The 18441-nt window shown below is 42.6% G+C and overlaps 1 protein-coding gene across 2 annotated transcripts in view; it reads left to right on the forward strand.

Annotated features, from left to right (window-relative positions):
- Positions 1-18441, forward strand: part of LOC122539507 (tetraspanin-5) — a 111815-nt gene that overhangs the window by 50213 nt on the left and 43161 nt on the right. The gene's annotated exons all lie outside the window — the stretch shown is intronic.

Genomic DNA, 18441 nt, shown 5'->3' on the forward strand with positions numbered 1-18441 from the left:
AACTAATTTAAAAAGCATGACAGAATGTAAGCAATTACTCCTATTTAAGAATCGATGCATTGCAACAATTATTTATTCCTTTCTGGCACAAAGCCACAGCAAAAAATATGGCCTAAACATGGCTAAGAAAAACATATTGAGTGTACTTTGATAGGATAAGCAGAATAACAGCACATAATTTACCATGTGTAAGGGGATCTGCATGTCCTTGTATACCAATCATTGAAAGGAAACATGAGGGTGCAACAAGCAATTAGGAAAGCAATGGTATGTGGGCCTTCATTGCAAGAGGATTTGAGTACTGGAGCAAGGAAGCCTTACTGCAGCCATACAGGGCCTCGGTGAGACCACACCTGGAGTATTGTGTGCCATTTTAATCTCCTTATTTAAAGATTCACTCATCAAAGAGGGAGTGCAGTGACGGTTCATCTGACTGCTTCCTAGCATGGTCAGTTTGTCCTGTGAAGGGAAGTTGGCTCGGACTGGATGTATAAATGTCCAAGCAGGATTGGAAAGAGTGGATGCAGAGCTGATGTACTAGAACAAGTGGTTGATCTCAGGATGAAGTGATGAGAAATTTCTTCCCTCAGAAAGTGGTTAACCTGTGGAATTTTCTATCAAATAAGGCTTTGGGGCAAGTCACTGGACATATTTAAGAACAAAATAGACGACGCAACATGAGGGGCATCGGGAGATGTGGGGAGTGGACAAGAGTATGACAATACATTGAGGATTAGCCATGATCATATTGCATGATCAGATCGAATGACCACCCCCGCTCCCTATTTTTTTTGTTTCTTTATACATCAAATAAAGTTTGAAAATGGAGTTCAAAGGTACCAGACTCAATCTGATGGCACTTCAGAATGGGACTGAGGACAAGTTATTTCCTAAACACACCAGATGGTGTTCTTGTAGAATGAGTTTTGATTTCTTTGAGCTAGTTATTTGCATGTTGGCCAGGATTTACTTTCCTTCCTATAAAATGATACAGTACTGAATGAGACCATCTGGCAAATTGTCTTTATGCCTGTTTGCTGAAACAGCAATCCAGCTAATCCCATTCCGCGTAGTTCTACCAAATCCTTTTTGCAATCTTCATTTGGACCTGCTTCCACTGCCCTTTCAGGCATTTCCAGATCACGACAACTTATTGTGTAAAATGAAAAGCTCCTCATCACTCTTTAAGCCAAGGTGTTTAATCTGTGTCCTTTGCTGGTCTTCCTGCCTATCGAAAGAGGTCTCCCCTATATGCTCTATCAAAACCTTCTTTAAGTTTGAGCACCTCTATTCCATCTCCCTTTAACCTACTCTGTAATAGATAATTCCCATCCTGCATCTCTGTGTCTATTTCTCATTCCTGGTACCATTTTTCTCAACATCATCCCCAAAATCTGGGCATAAAAAGCAAAGAAAATTGACAGTTTCCTGTGAACTGAGAGGGGGCATATTGGAATAGGAACAAAATAACAGGAATGGACACTTCAATGCCTCAACCCAGTTCAATTAACTTAGCATCTAATTAAGATGTTTTTCTACTTATTTGTGGATTGGAGCTGTCACTGACTGGGCCTTCCTACATACTCTTCAGAAGACCATAGTGTTCAGGGGTGTGTGGGTTTGGGGTAAATGTGAAATAATGGGGAATGGGTTTTGCTGGGTTACTCTTCAGAGGATCGGTGTGAACTTCGAGGGCCAAAAAGCCTGTTCTCATGCTGTCGGGATTCTATGAAAAGATGGGGGAAAGCTGCCTTAGAGTCATAGAGACATACCGCACGGAAACAGACCCTCTGGTCCAACGCGACCATGCCGACTAGATATCCTAACAGAATCTGGTCTCATTTGTCAGCACTTGGCCTGTGTCCCTTCCTATTCGTATACCCATCGAAATGCCTTTCAAATGTTGTAATTGTACCAGCCTCCACACTTTCTCTGGCAGCTCATTCCATACACACACCACCCTCTGTGTGAAAACGTTGCCCCTTAGGCCCCTTTTAAATCTTTCCCCTCTCACCCTCAACCTATGCCCTCTAGTTCTGGACTCCCCCCACCCCAGGGAAATAAAACCTTTACCTATTTACCTATTATAGGAAGCATGTGGAAGTATTGGATAGGGTGCAGAGGAGATGTACCAGGATGTTGCCTGGAATGGAGGGAAGGTCTTACGAGGAAAGGCTGAGGGACTTGAGGCTGTTTTCGTTAGAGAGACGAAGGTTAAGAGGTGCCTTAATAGAGGCATACAAGATGATTAGGGTGGACAGTGAGAGCCTTTTTCCTCGGATGATGATGGCTAGCATGATCGGACATAGCTTTAATTTGAGGGGTGATAGATATAGGACAGATGTCAGAGGTAGGTTCTTTACTCAGAGAGCGGTCGGCGCATGGAATGTCTGTCCTGCAACAGTAGTGAACTTGCCAACATTTAGGGCATTTAAATGGTCATTGGATAAACATATAGATGATAATGGAAAATGGTGTGGGTTAGATGGGCTTTAGATTGGTTTCACAGGTCGGTGCAACATCGAGAGCCAAAGGGCCTATAATGTTCTATGTTCTAAACATGCCCCTCATGATTTTATAAACCTCTATAAAATCACCCCTCAGCCTCTGATGCTCCAGGTAAAACTGCCCCATCTCTCACTATAACTCAAACCCTCCAACCCTGGCGGAATCCTTGTAAATCTTTTCAGAACCTTTTGAAGTTTCACAATATCTTACCAATAGGAGGGAGACCAGAATTCTATGGTGGCATGGTAGCTCAGTGGTTAGCACTGCAGCTTCACAGCGCCAGGGACCCAGATTCGATTCCAGCCTCTGCCAACTGTCTGTGTGGAGTTTGCATGTTATCCCCGTGTCTGTATGGGTTTCCTCCGGGTGCTCGTGTTTCCTCCCACAATCCAAAGATGTGCAGGTCAGGTGTTTTGGCCATGCTAAATTGCCTGTAGTGTTAGGTGCATTAGACAGAGGAAGTGTAGAGAAATGAGAGAATAGGTCTGGGTGGACTCCTCTTCAGAGGGTCAGTGTGGACTTGCTGGGCTGAAGGGCCTGTTTCCACACTGTCGGAATTCTAATCATTCTAATCTTGAACCATTATAGTCTTTAGAGTGTAGGACATTCACATGGCTGTTAGGGAGGAAATTCCAGGGTTTTGACCCAGTCACACTGAAGGAACAGCGATATATTTCCAAGTCAGGATGGGGAGTGGTCTGGAGGGGAACTTGCATGTTCCTATGCATCTGCTACTCTTGTCTTTCTAGGTGGTAGTAGTCGTTGCTTTGGAAGGTGTTATGGATGGAGGTGAGCTGCATCTTGTGGATGGCATATATATCTACCTGTACGTGTTAATGTTGTAGCACTTAGTTTAACAAACACTGGTTTTAGTTTCTGAGTTATCTATGTAAACAACTTAGTCAGTAAAGTTGTTAATTTTAAAACTTTATTCTAATTAAAAATGTGTCATTAGTTAGGCTCCAGCAGTCTACTGGAGGTGAACAATGGTGCTAAATTAGCAGCTAATTCATCCAGGCACTGGATGAGGTATCTGGAGTCCAAAGGAACAAAGAAATCTATTTAAATTGTTTAATTGCACCTGAGCTCGGTTTTGCAAAACCTAAGACCTGAGCCCCATGTAGATTCTTTCAGAAATTAGAGTTCAGTGTAATTTATAGAAGTGGAGGAGTGTGTCTAGCTAGGAATCACAGGGTAATTTAAAGACTGGAATGCAAAACTCCACCCTTCCTGAAGTTTTGGACCAGGAGCTGTAACAAATTATCTCCAGGCTCCAGTTGCGTGCTGTTTCCTTGTTCGTCCTTGGAGCATTGACTCTCCTTGGCAGGATCATGGTTCATCGTGTTTTCTGCAATAACATCTGGCAAAGCAATCCGGAACACTGTAACAATGCAGGCGAAAACGAAAGAAAACGAGCAAAGGACATTCAAAAGTATGGTAACACAAAAGCAAAGTATTGTGGAAGCTAGAAATCTGAGAGAAAGCCCAAAAATGTTGGGATTCCCAGACAGCGTCTGTAGAGAGGGCGACGGAACTGTGTTCTGACTGATAATCGGACTGGGTTTGTCCCATCCTGGAGTGAAACCTGATTTGATTGACCATAAATTTTACATTTCTCGTTCATTTACAGAGCTATTGGTGACTGGCAGTCTCTTGTGAATGTGTACAATGTATCCAAGTTTATTGTAAGGAGAAAAACACCATCTATATGACACAATGCAAGGATTGGAGTAAACAGTCTCCTTGAAATAAATACAAACTCTATCCTTTTACCTGTAACAAACACCTTGTAGATACTCAAACCTCAGTGAAGAGTCACCACTGAAAAGCTACTTGTTCACTATACATGCCTATAATTGGTTTTTTTTTTGGCAAATTTCTGCATTCGCCTCTTGCCGAGATATTTGTATCATCGTTACTCACATGTAAGGTGCCGGAAGACTGGAGGTTGGCAAACGTGGTGCCACTATTGAAGAAGAGTAGTAAGGACAAGCCAGGGAACTATAGACCAGTGAGCCTGATGCTTGTGGTGGGCAAGTTGTTGGAGGGAATCCTGAGGGACAGGATGTACATGTATTTCGAAAGGCAAGGACTGATTAGGGATAGTCAACATGGCTTTGTGCATGGGAAATCATGTCTCCCAAACTTGATTGAGCTTTTTGAAGAAGTAACAAAGAGGATTGATGAGGGCAGAGTGGTAGATATGATCTATATGGACTTCAGTAAGGCGTTTGATAACGTTCCCCATTGCAGACTGGTTAGCAAGGATAGAGCTCACGGAATAAAGGGAGAACTAGCCATTTGGATACAGAACTGGCTCAAAGGTAGAAGGCAGAGGATGGTGGTGGAGGGCTGTTTTTCAGACTGGAGGCCTGTGACCAGTGGGGTGCCACAAGGATCAGTGCTGGGTCCACTACTTTTTGTCATTTACATAAATGATTTGGCTGTGTGAGAAACAAAGCTCACTCACTTCAATAATTTCAGTCCGAGACAAGATCTGAATCAGTAGTGTCATTTATTTCACACTTGCAAGTCTGTGATGTCCCGTGCCTATGAGGCAGAGGACATACACCCAAATTCAATTCATACACAATATTTATATAATTTGGTTTCTTTTGTTTTACATTGCTCCTCCCCTGTTTACATCCTCCACTTCCCTAAGACTGGCCCCATTACTCCTGTCCATCTCTTGCCTTATCCGGCCTTGTCTGTGACAAAATGCTTATTTCTGACCTCACAAGGCTGTTTGACCTCATCCCATCCTTTGCTTACCATTATCTACTCCCTCCATCTGTGCTGTCCCTCACAGCATCTTATCACTCAGCCCTTTTAATTGGGGTTTGTTCCTGTGTTTCTGTAGAAGTGGGAAACAGATGTTTATACCTACTGTTTATACAGACATATCTAATTTAACTGCCTCTCTTCACAGCATTTTATCTATTCGCCCGTAATATCTGCCATTGTCTTGCAGTCCCGTTTCTTTCTTGCATACATTTTTAGCTAATACAAAAACAATTATGTATTTCCTCCACATCGTTTCCATTCTTGTTGACTCAGTTCTTGGCTAAAACAATTACACACTGGTGTGAGTTCATTTACTTTGTAAAATGGAATTGCAGAAGTAACATTAATTTACCTATATCCCACAGCTGTGAGCATAAGAGGTACAATTAGTAAGTTTGCAGATGACACCAGAATTGGAGGTGTAGTGGACAGTGAAGAGGGTTACCAGATTACAACAGGATCTTGATCAGATGGGCCAATGGGCTGAGAAATGGCAGATGGAGTTTAATTTAGATAAATGCGAGGTGCTGCATTTTGGGAAAGCAAATCTTAGCAGGACTTATACACTTAATGGTAAGGTCCTAGGGAGTGTTGTTGAACAAAGAGACCTTGGAGTGCAGGTTCATAGCTCCTTGAAAGTGGAATCTCAGGTACATAGGATAGTGAAGAAGGCGTTTGGTATGCTTTCCTTTATTGGTTAGAGTATTGAGTACAGGAGTTGGGAGGTCATGTTGCGGCTGTACAGGACATTGGTTAGGCCACTGTTGGAATATTGCGTGCAGTTCTGGTCTCCTTCCTATCGGAAAGATGTTGTGAAAATTGAAAGGGTTCAGTAAAGATTTACAAGGATGTTGCCAGGGTTGGAGGATTTGAGCTATGGGGAGAGGCTGAACGGGCTGTTTTCCCTGGAGCATCGGAGGCTGAGGGGTGACCTTATAGAGGTTTACAAAATTGAGGGGCATGGATAGGATAAATAGACAAGAGTCTTTTCCCTGGGGTGGGGGAGTCCAGAACTAGAGGGCATAGGTTTAGGGTGAGAGGGGAAAGATATAAAAGAGACCTAAGGGGCAACTTTTTCACACGGAGGGTAATATGTGTATGGAATGAGCTGCCAGAGGAAGTGGTGGAGGCTTGTACAATTGCAACATTTAAAAGGCATTTGGATGGGTATATGAATAGGAAGTGTTTGGAGGGATATGGGCTGGGTGCTGGCAGGTGGGACTAAATTGGGTTGGGATATCTGGTCGGCATGGACGGGTTGGACAGAAGGGTCTGTTTCCATGCTCTACATCTCTATGACTCTATTCAGTGCTATTTATTTAGACCATGTCTTTCCACAAGACCCTGAAATTGCTAACACCGTTTACTTATTATCCAGTAAAAGTTCCTTAAACTGCTCATGGGCAATATTATGTTTCTGGAGCTTTTCTCTCTATCTTTAACTTTAAGTCAGTCAGGACTTCCTTTCCTCTGGGCTGACTGTTTTAGGAATAGGCTTCTCCTTTCTGTGAATGACCGGCTTCTTTCTCCACATGCTCACTCACTTTTTGGATTGTTCTGTTCTTGAGTAACTTGTTGCTATCTCAGCCTCCCTATGTAGTATGAAACCTTGTTGCTAGGCAGCAGCACGATTATTTTCATCTCTTGTACTCTTGTTTTTAAAGCGCTCTACTATTTACTTCAAGGGTTTTAAAAGCCTCATATAAGTGTGTGTAAGCAAATTTCATATGACCTGGCACCACGCTCAGGACTCAAAAAAAATCTAAAACTATGTCCCCCACCTTCAGAATCAACACCAATATCAAAGTACAAATCAAAGTTAGAGCTGTACATAATTCTGACCTCCAAACGTGCTGATAATAATAATAATATATCATGACGGCATGAGGGGCATGGATAGGGTAAATAGACAAGATCTTTTCCCTGAAGTGGGGGAGTCCAGAACTAGCGGGCATAGGTTTAGGGCGAGAGGGAAAAGATTCAAAAGGGACCTAAAAGACAACTTTTTCATGCAGAGGGTGGTGCATTTATGCAATGAGCTGCCAGAGGAAGTGGAGGTTTAATTACAGCATCTAAAAAGAATCTGGATGGGTATGTGAATAGGAAGGATTTAGAGGTACATGGGCCAAGTGCTGGCAAATGGGACTAGATTAGGTGGGGATATCTGGTTGGCATGGTCGACTTAGATCGAAGGGTCTGTTTCTGTGCCACAAATCACTATGACTCTATGATAGATACATAGTAGTAGCATGACTGGGCTAGTAATCCAGAATTTCAGGCTAATGTTCTCATGACTTGAATTCAAATCCCACTATGGTAGATGGTGAAATGTAAAATCCTTGAAAATCAAATTCATTAGTCATCCTGATAGTAGCCATGTAACCATTATTGATTGTCATAAAAACCCATCTGGCTCACTAATTTCGAGAAGAGAATGAAATCTACCTTCCTTATGTGGTCTGGTCTACATGTGACTCCATACCCACATAGTTGTGTTGGCTGCCCATCGAGTAATCAGGGATGGACAATAATTGCTGACCCAGCCAGTAGCATCCACATCCCGTGAGCAAATACATATTTGTGAAGGCTAGAAGAGGTTTAAATGTGACCATTTTTAAGCAAGCCCAGAGGCTGGGAAATTGGGGCAGTGAGGAAAGACCAAAAGGGAAAGTTTGTGAGAGGGTGAATGTGGGAGAGAGTAAGTGAGAAAGGAATGATAATGAAAAGAGATGGTGGTGGATCAGGACAAAAGTACAGAAGATGCAAGTAGAGGATTCGATAATGAGGAAAGCAGAATCGTTATTGGAAACTGCTGCCTGAGGAAAAGGTGAGATTGGTGGTGATGCAGGAGAAATGTGGTTGTGCATCAGAGCCAATCATGGTGTTAGGGGCAAGGTACTGGCATGGATAGAGGATTGGCTGACTAGCAGAAGGCAGAAAATAAAAAGGATTTTTTTCAGGATGGCAAACGGTGAATAGTGGAGTGCTGCAGGCTTCAGTGTTGGGGACCACAACTATTTATGGTCTACATTAACTAGCTGGATGAAGGAACTGAGGGCAATTTTGTAAAGTTTGCAGATGACAGGAAGGTAGGTGGAGGGATGGGTAGTGTTGAGGAAGGGGCAAAGCTGCAGAAGGACTTGGACAGGCTGGGAGAGTGAGCAATGTTTACATTTGTAGGATAGATTAGGACCTGGGGCACAGCCTCAGAATGAAGAGATGACCCTTGAGAATTAAGATGAGGAGGAATTTCTTCAGCAGGAGGGTGGTGAATCTGTGGAACTCATTGCTGCAGAGGGCTGTGGAGGCTAAGTCATTTGACAATATTTAATACAGAGATAGGATCTTGATTAATGAGGAGATCAAGGTTATGGAGAGAAGAATGGGATTGAGAAACATCAGAGTCCAAGACTTATGGAGCTCCACAAGTCACCAGCCACCAACCTGAAATAGACTCTGTTATCCTGACTCTATGCCTTTGGAGAGTGCCCATCCTAAACTAGCCCAACTACTAATGAAACCCACAACCATTCCCTCATCACCTCCAGTGCTCCCCTCACTGGTGTCCCACGTTCCATCCTCCTCAAACGCGTGGTCATCCAGACTCTCCTATGTGACTCTCGCCAAATCCTGTTCACCTTTTGTCCCTAGTACTTGCTGACCTGCAGTGGCTCCCAGTCACGCAATGACTCAATATTACAATTCTTATCCTTGTTTTTTCCAGTCATTTTGTGGCTTCCCTTTTCCTAACTCTGAAAGCTCCTTCAGTGCTCTCAACTCTTGATTCCAGTGTATTGCCATTTTGAAAGCCTCCCCCATTGACGCTGTGCTTTCAGTTGCTTTGGTCCTCGAAGGTCTGAAATTCCGAATTTATGGCCTTCGTCCCTGAATCCCCTCATCTACCCATCCTAATCCGTCACCAGAAAACCTCTACTTTTCTCACTTCCTTCAACACACTCCTTGAAATCTAGCTGTTGGACCTAATCCTTAGATTCCCCTGCCCTGACACTGTCCTACATTAATAACTGCAGCAGAGTGTGCCTTGGGTACCAAGTACCAAGATCAAAAATATCATAGAAATAAAAATTTATATCATAACAACTGTCACATTAATTTTTATTTTTAAATTCCAGAGGTTAAAATGCTAGTGGTGTCCAGTCATATATTTTTCCAGTCAGAGTATCATATCTTTTGTAATCAACCTGTTTGGAGAGAAAGTGAGGTCTGCAGATGCTGGAGATCAGAGCTGAAAATGTGTTGCTGGAAAAGCGCAGCAGGTCAGGCAGCATCCAGGGAACAGGAGAATCGACATTTCAGGCATAAGCCCTTCTTCAGGAATGAGGAAAGTTTGTCCAGCAGGCTAAGATAAAAGGTAGGGAGGAGGGACTTGGGGGAGGGGCGTCGGAAATGTGATAGGTGGAAAGAGGTCAAGGTGAGGGTGATAGGTCAGACTGGGGTGGGGGTGGAGAGGTCGGGAAGAAGATTGCAGGTTAGGAAGGCGGTGCTGAATTCGATGGATTTGACTGAGACAAGGTGGGGGGAGGGGAAATGAGGAAACTGGTGAAATCCGAGTTCATCCCTTGTGGTTGGAGGGTTCCTAGGCAGAAGATGAGGCGCTCTTCCTCCAACCGTCGTTTTGTTGTGGTCTGGCGATGGAGGAGTCCAAAGACCTGCATATCCTTGGTGGAGTGGGAGGGGGAATTGAAATGTTGAGCCACAGGGTGGTTGGGTTGGTTGGTCCAGGTGTCCCAGAGGTGTTCATGTTCTGATGCACATCAGGAGTGGGTGGGACTTGAACGAGAGCCTTCTGGCTCCGAGGCAGAGACACTACCCACTGCACCATAAGAGACCTGGTATACACTCAGTCAAATATTTACCAAATTATCCCTCTCATTAATGTATACCCATCACTGCTCCAGTTACATTTGATCTCTGGCATTCCTGCCAGACCTTTCTAGATGGTAACAGTTCTTCCAGACTCTTCTCCAACAGCCCTGGACCTGCCTTAAGGCAGGGTGCCGAGTCAGTACAAATGTGGGGACGTTTTGAACTGCAGAAGATTTGGCATGGGTGAGACTCTATTCGCATTGTAGACTGTAGAAATACCTGCACCAGCTGAAGTTACTGTGAAAGATTCTCTTTCTCAACTGTCTCTCTTCCCTGGGGTGTGCTGACCCCCTGATTAAGTCACCACCAGTTGTATGTGTATCTCTCTCTGTCTCTAATGAAAGCAGCCCTGTGGGTCTAGTAGGATTATGGTGATTTGTAGAAATAAGGTCTTCACCTCATTAATCTTCTATTGATTTTAGATCAAGATGCTCATCGGTCAAACCTGGTCCGCTTTATCCGTTTACCATCCTGATTTGGAAATATATCGTCATTCCTTCATTGTCATTAGATCAAAATTGTGGAACTCTCTCCCTAAAGACATTGTGGGTTTACCTAAGGCACATGGATTGCAGAGGTTCAAGCTCACCATCTTCTCAAGGGGCAGGTACAATGAGCAATAAATGCTGGCCCAGCCAGAGGTGTAAACATCCCACACATGAATAAAAAAAAACACTTTTGCCATCTCGATAATCCAATAGCTGCTGCCTTGCAACGATTGTCACCTCAAAAGTGAAGCAAGAGAGAGTGGACAGAGCTGAATTAAAATGAATAAAGTGGCCAGAGCCAGTCTCACACTTGAGTTTAGACACACTCCAGCTTCCTTACCAGTTGTCCTTGTCTTCAGGTACTTTTTGATGATGTGGAGGTACTGGTGTTGGATTGAGGTGGACAAAGTTAAAAATCACAACACCAGGTTATAGTCCAACAGGTTTATTTGGAAGTTTGGGGCAGGATTGTCAGACACAGAATTTATAATAAAAATAAATTACTATAAATTCTGTGTTCTATGATCCTACCCCACTAGCTATCTGATGAAGGAGCAGTGTTCTGAAAACTTGTACTTCCAAATAAACCTGTTGGACTATAACCTGGTGTTGTGTGCTTTTCGATGGTGTTGCAGTGGTGAAAAGACGCAGATTTCAGAGAACTTGTGAAGTTTTATGATGAATGCTTCGCTAAACTATTGACCTGGGTTGCTTCTGAATTATTTATAACTTGGCGTTGAAATTTCGGTTTAATAGGTTCAGAAACTTGGCTGAACTGCACATCGTTCCCATGGCTACTGGTGACATCTTTTAAAAGACATTAGCTTTTTTAAAAACTGAGCGCAATCCCTGCCTTCAGGCTTCTGAGAGGAAAGTGTGAGGGAGCAGCTTGTTACAGAATAGCACAGAGATTGGCCATTCAGCCTTTCAAAAAAAAACCTAGCCTCCTGATCCTCAACTGCATTTGTTCTGTTTGCATCAACTCTTCACCTCTGGGTGAAGAGGTTTCTCATGAATTCTCTATTGCATTTTATTTATATTTGTAGGTCCAAGTCTTTTACATCTCCCACACGTTATGAATAGGCACAATTGTTAACATGTGACACCCCCATGCTTCCTTTTCTGGAGTAAGGAGAGCTGTCCTTTTCAGTCTTTCTTGATGAGTAAACCGCGTGGTTCTGATATTGTCTTTCGAACCCTTTTTGCACTTTATTTAGCACCTCCGTACCTGTTTATAAAATGAAGACCCCAACTGTACAGAATATCCTAAGCATGGTCTAGCCATGTGTCTATTTAAGTTTAATGTAACTCCTCTGCTTTTTAATTCTATTCTCTGAAGCTGTGACTAGTGAGAGTAAAGGATCCTGATGAAGGGCTTATGCCTGAAACATCGATTCTCCAGCTCCTCTGATGCTGCTGTGCTTTCCCAGCAACACACTCTCGACTCTAATCTCCAGCATCTGCAGTCCTCACTTTCTCTCCTAGTGAGAGTAAAGGCTCACTTTCGTTTGTATTGTGTAGTTGAGCAGGAACCTGTCCTGGTTTTATCATCCTCCGTTGCGAGTGTGTTGCAAGGGTTACAGCCAGGTATTGAGCCTGAATGGCTGCATTAGAAACTGGCCTCCCTTGGCTATCATATGAACCTTGAGCACAGTTTCTGATTCAGAAGCAGGGATGCTACGCACTGCGCTCTAGGACCCTCCGTTTAGTGTAGCTAAGACCAATTTAGAAACATCTCGAGGTAAATACTGAGTACAGCAGCTTCAATCAAAAGCAGTGCAGGGAATGTTGCCTTTTGACAAATTGCTTTTAAGAAGATTGCATCTACTCCAAACATTATTCTGATTTTCTCCCAGGAGTGGACCTAGTGTCCCTTATCACCAGTTTGTGTCAATTGATCCAGTAGACTGTGTGTTTGTAGAAGGTTTGATCACCAACCTTTACAACTTTTATGTGACTTAGATGAGATGACCAAATTAAGTTGCGAAGAACCAATCAGGAGGTTACAAAGGGACATAGACAGGTCCATTGAGTTGGCAAAGATGTGGGAAAATGTGAAATTGTCCATTTTGACAGGAAGAATAAGAAAGAAACGTATTATCTAAATGGTGAGAAATTACCTACCTTGTGAGATGCAGAGACCTCTGGGTGTCCTAACGCATGACTCGCAAACGGTGATTATGTAGGTACAGCAAATAATAGGAAAGCAAAGCCAATTGTTGTCATTTATTGCAATGGGTATGGAACATAAAAGAATCGCATCAGTTATACAGAGCATTTGTAAGAAGATATTAAGAATATTGTGTGCAATATTTGTCACCTTATTTAAGAGTGAACAAGGGACTGTGTTGGATGATCTGCCATAATTCTAAGTGTTAGGCGGGCTTGAAGGGCTGAATGGCCTACTCCTGTTTTCTCTGTTTCTATGCCTGAGTGTTATGAGAAGCATTGTTAATCAACCTGTTCAGAGATGATATGCCACACCTCTGAAGCAGGTGGGACTTGAATCTGGGCCTTCTGACTCAGAGGCAGGGACACTACTACTGTGCCACATGGAGCCCTGTGAGAAAGCACTACACAAATGCACGTGCTTTCTGTTGTCAGTGTGCAGAAGCCAGCAGTGTTGTCAGTGTGGCACTGGACCTTGCAAAGAATGTTCAGCTGCTGCCATGTTTGGAAATTCTAAGGAATGAAGTAAGTGCTGTACATTATATCATTTAAAAATGCTGTGGTTCATTCTGTCCCTATTGCAGCTGGTTATGGATCAGTTCCAGGAACAGATGGGAGTTGATCTGTCACAATCTCACAGGCTGCCTTTGAGAAGTGGTCAGGGTGCCAGAGAGTAGGAGGATATAGTTGCGACCTGCCAACCTACTCTGTGCAGGGCAGCTCGGAAAACATCTCGCCTTTTAACACTTCTGTTTTTAATTAAACTCAATTCAATTGACAGGTGCTGGTAGATTTACAGAAAATTAACAGTTATCTTCTCCAATTGAGAGGATGTTGCTCCTTCAACGCCAGATGTGTTCATGCCAGCATTTTATAAAGTTAATTTATCGTTGAATTGTCCAACCTTTTCAATTTATCTGGTTTAACCATCTCCAGAATGTAACTTGGAGAATTTTAGTGGTGGTTACTTAAAAGTTTGCATGTGTTTGCTGACTTTGACTTTTGTTTTAATTTGCATTTAATTACCAAATTCTTGTTGGAATTCAAATGGATGAGGTTGTACTCTGTCTGTCTTGGTGCAAACTTTTACACTTTGTATACTCATTGCACATGCATATACATGGTAATATTACTGTGTATGCGTACAACAGGTTGCTGGTTGCTTGTGTACACACATGCCCATAATGGATGAGATGTACACAGGTGAGTTATGAAAATACCCCTGTTCTTCAAACAGTCTTGTGGATTCCACTTCAGAGGCTGAGTGTCTCTGTTTAACATCTCATCCAGAAGACTACTCCTTTTACAATGCCTTGCTTCCTCAATACTCCACTGGGAGTGTTAGCCTGCATTTCTTGCTGAAACTTTTGGAGTGTCTGTCTGTCTGTCTGTCTGTGACTAGTCACACGTTTGTTCATGTGTCAGAATTAAGTGTGCTCCTTGTAAAGTGTTGCAGCTCTTTTGTGAGGAGTAAGTGAGGAGACTCTATAGAGTGGCAGTGTCAAAACTCATGGTACCCTTTAAAGGATGCAGTCACAGCTCCCATCACAGTCCTTGCATGTGGTGTTAATTAGATAATTTATCACTGAGGAAGGATCACACGACCTGAAACGTTAACTCTGATTTCTCTCCACAGATGCTGCCGGACCTGCTGAGCTTTTCCAGCAATTTCTGTTTTTGTTTCTGATTTACAGCATCCGCAGTTCTTTCTGTTTTTATTTATCATTGAATATATTATAAACATACTCAATCTTAATTAACATTTCATTTGCCAAAAGAAATAAGCTTTTGTATCGGGAAAATTAAATGATAATAAATGATACTAAACTGTATAATTGGAGTATTTTCCAGCTGTATACAATGCTGTCACTAGCCCTGGTTACAGTTGTAAAGTTATACAGAGGAACCTCAATTATCCGACATTTGATTATCTGAATGTTGGATTATCCGGACAAGATCACAAAGTCTCGATGCTCGGTTAAACTGCATTATCTGGCATTTGATTATCTGAACAAAATACTCCTCACCTGTGTCATTCAAATAATCAAACTTCCTCTGTATTAATTGAATGCCCTTTACAAGCTGACTAAAACATCACCCATAACATACAATTCTTATTTATTGATGGCAACTTTTATATTTATGTCCCTTCTCTACTTAATGAGCACAACACTTTCTAAAACTCTCCATATTGTGAGAGTTTCATAGAAAAATGAATTGTTGCCTGTTAACATGCTGCATTTCAGGTTGAGACACCTGAGTGATCACTCGTAAAAGTCCTTGACTCAAACACATCCTTCCAAAGCTCGGTGTCAGACTTTGTTAACACTTGTGGAGCACCTTATGGTCTTTTACTGTGTTCAAGTTGTCAGTTAAATGCAAAATATTGCTAGAAAATATAAATCTAGGCTGACTTTGAGTCAGATCTCAGTTGCTGCTTTGTATACTAGGCAGCCAACACTTGCTGTTTTCATTTATGTTCGAAGAAAGACCATTTTTTTTAAAAAGCTGTAGAATCACACCCTTAGCTAGGGTAATGTTAGTTCATTCAGGACTGTGACAGCTCACTGTAGCAGCCCAAGCCCCAGTGCACCCCCCCCCCCCCCCAGGAAAACCCAATCACATACTTTAATTACGGCACGGTGGTACAGTGGTTAGCACTGCTGCCTCGCAGCGCCAGAGACCCGGGTTCAATTCCCGCCTCAGGCAACTGACTGTGTGGAGTTTGCACGTTCTCCCCGTGTCTGCGTGGGTTTCCTCCGGGTGCTCCGGTTTCCTCCCACAGTCCAAAGATGTGCAGGTCAGGTGAATTGGCCATGCTAAATTGCCCGTAGTGTTAGGTAAGGGGTAAATGTAGGGGTATGGGTGAGTTACGCTTCGGCGGGTCGGTGTGGACTTGTTGGGCCGAAGGGCCTGTTTCCACACTGTAATGTAATCTAATCTAATTACCTTAAAGACCAGGATTAGTTCACTCCTACATCTAAGGAATAGTATGTCTAGTCCATGCAGCCTGTATTTAATACTTATAATCTTATAATTTTTGTTTCTGATTGCATACAACTTGATGTTTTCTGTTAACTGCTGTACACAGCAGAGGGCTGTCAGTGTTGTGTGCCAGTTGTGCCAGGCTAGAACTTCTTCCTTGAAAAGCGAGAAGGGCAATATGACAGTTATTAAATAATTTGACAGGGTAGATATGGAGATCCTTCCACTTTGGGTAGGGGGAACTTTGGAGGGCAAAACTAAATATGAGATGGTCATCAGTAAATGCAGGTGAGAATTTGGGAGAAAGTTTAGTATAGAGAGGATTGTGAGAAAGTGGAGCAGTGAGTGAATGAGGCAGATAACTTAGATATATTTAAGAGAAGCCTAGGTAAACCGTTTAGAAGAAGGAAGATGTGTGATAGGATAAGATGACTGTCTCCATTCCACATCCCTTTCCTGCCCATTCTCCATAACCTTTCAACCCATTACTAGTTAAACGTCTGCCTAAACAAACAAGATATAAAGGGCTATGGAGAGAGTTTCCAGAGCTGGGCCCAGGGAGCTGAAGGCACGATTGCTAGGAGTGAAGTGATGAAAATCAGGAATTCTCCAGAGGCCAGAATTGGAGGAAGGAACTATCCTGGAATGCTGTAGGGCAGTAGGAGTTTCCCCGAGTTTGTTGGGAAGGGATGGGAGTGCAGCTATGGAGGGATTTAAAACCAAATTTGAAAACCTTGTAACTCGGACATTGCTTGGCCAAGAGTCGATGGAGTGAGCACAGGGAATGATCAATGAATGGGACCTTGTGGAAGTTAGCATATGGGCAGCATAGTTTTGGCTAACCTAAAAGTTTAATTGAACCCCAGGATTCACGAAAGCACTTTTATTCATTGCTCTTTGCGTTACAATGCAGTTTGTTGGAAAGGTTGCCCTTCTGTACATTTGAATCCAGTGATGTACGTCTGTAATGTAGTGACTCCAAGAGTTTAGTGCAACAGCTGTAATTTTTTTCTAAATCTACTGGAGGAGGCACAAGTCTTCTGGGGATATTCTGCAGCTGAAAGAATTTTTCTGCTTGCCTGTAAATTAAATAACTTACGGCCTATAACATCCAACCATTACAACAGGGTGAGTCTTTGACAAGCTGGAAGCCCAGGACTTCAATTAACATGTGCAATGATATGAATAAGACAAAGGATACATTGCTGTGTAATATGTTTTATATATGACAGACTTGGGGTTCCATCTTTCCTGTTGCATTGTGTTGTTACTTCCGTTTCAAGAATATCTATTGATATGTCTTCAGAGTGGAAAATTGTAAATTGAAGTCTCACTTGCCCACTATAGATTGGCTTTGGGAAGCTATGGTCATTTTTTGTTGCCCTGGATAAGTGCCATTGGAAGGTCTGTCTGCAGCAAAAAAAGGATTTTCTGAATTTTATTGAATGATATCATTGCAGAATCAAACGGAGACTTCCTCCAGATATTGTGCCTAAATTAGATCTTTTGAAGGAACTAATTAGTCCCACTCCTTTGCTTTTTCTCCATGACTGCATTATTTTCTATTTTCTTTATAATGGTGTTCATTACATATAAGGACAAAATGCGACAATACCTGGTCTTCAGAAATTTAGCAGGGTTTGATCTGTTACATTATTAAAAGATGATTCCATCAACTTGGTGGCCTCATGCTCGTCAGAATGCTCCCAAAAGTTCTCTGCATCCATTTCCTACAGTCACATGGCTAGACTTCACGTTTCTGTCCAGCTCTCCACGTGTTCCTCACATCTCCCTTCACCCCTTTGCTATTTGTATCCAGTGAGGAGCAGCTCTATGACATCATTGCAAGGTTACTCCAGGGCCCCACATCCTTTACACAACACATCTTGTCAAAATAGCTCAGCAGGGAGAAGGTTAAACTGAAGCTTAAAGATCCTTGCTTCAATCCTCAGCACACAGCAAAAATAAAAAAACTCTTGATTTCATAGGGGCAGTTATGGGCCATTCAGTTATATTATGACTAAGATCTGAGGGGCAACTTTTTCAGACAGGGTGGTGCGTGTATGGAATGAACTACCAAGGAAAGCGGTGGAGACTAGTAGAATTACAGCATTTAAAAGGCATTTAGATGGTATATGAATAGGAAGGGTTTGGAGGGATATGGGCCGGGTGTTGGCAAATGGGACTAGAATAGGTTAAGATATCTGGTCGGTATGGATGAGTTGGACTGAAGGATCTTTTACATCAGCTGTACATTTCTATGATCAGTAGCTCAACTCCATGGATCTATCTTGGTTCTGTAATCTTCAATATTCCTGCCTTACAATAACTTACCATTGTCAACTTTGAAATTTTCAATTGATGTAGAGTGGGTGAGGAAGGGGGTAGATGGGGGAGAGCGGGGGCAGAGAATGTAGAAGAATTCCTGGCTTCAGCCTCGAATGGCACTATCTTTAAGGTATGCTCCCTCTTCTGGATTCCAAACCAGACTCTCCCTGACTGCCACTGGCAGAGAATTCCATCAACTCTATTGAATACTTTGTCTCAAACATCCAATGCAATATGCTTCAGTGTCTCTGTAAGCCGAAAGGCTATTAGTAAATCTTCATTTTCCAAAGAC

This window comes from Chiloscyllium plagiosum, unplaced genomic scaffold (assembly GCF_037043375.1).
Source record: "Chiloscyllium plagiosum isolate Xiang-an unplaced genomic scaffold, Cpla_swu_hap1 HiC_scaffold_36, whole genome shotgun sequence".
NCBI lineage: Eukaryota > Metazoa > Chordata > Chondrichthyes > Orectolobiformes > Hemiscylliidae > Chiloscyllium > Chiloscyllium plagiosum.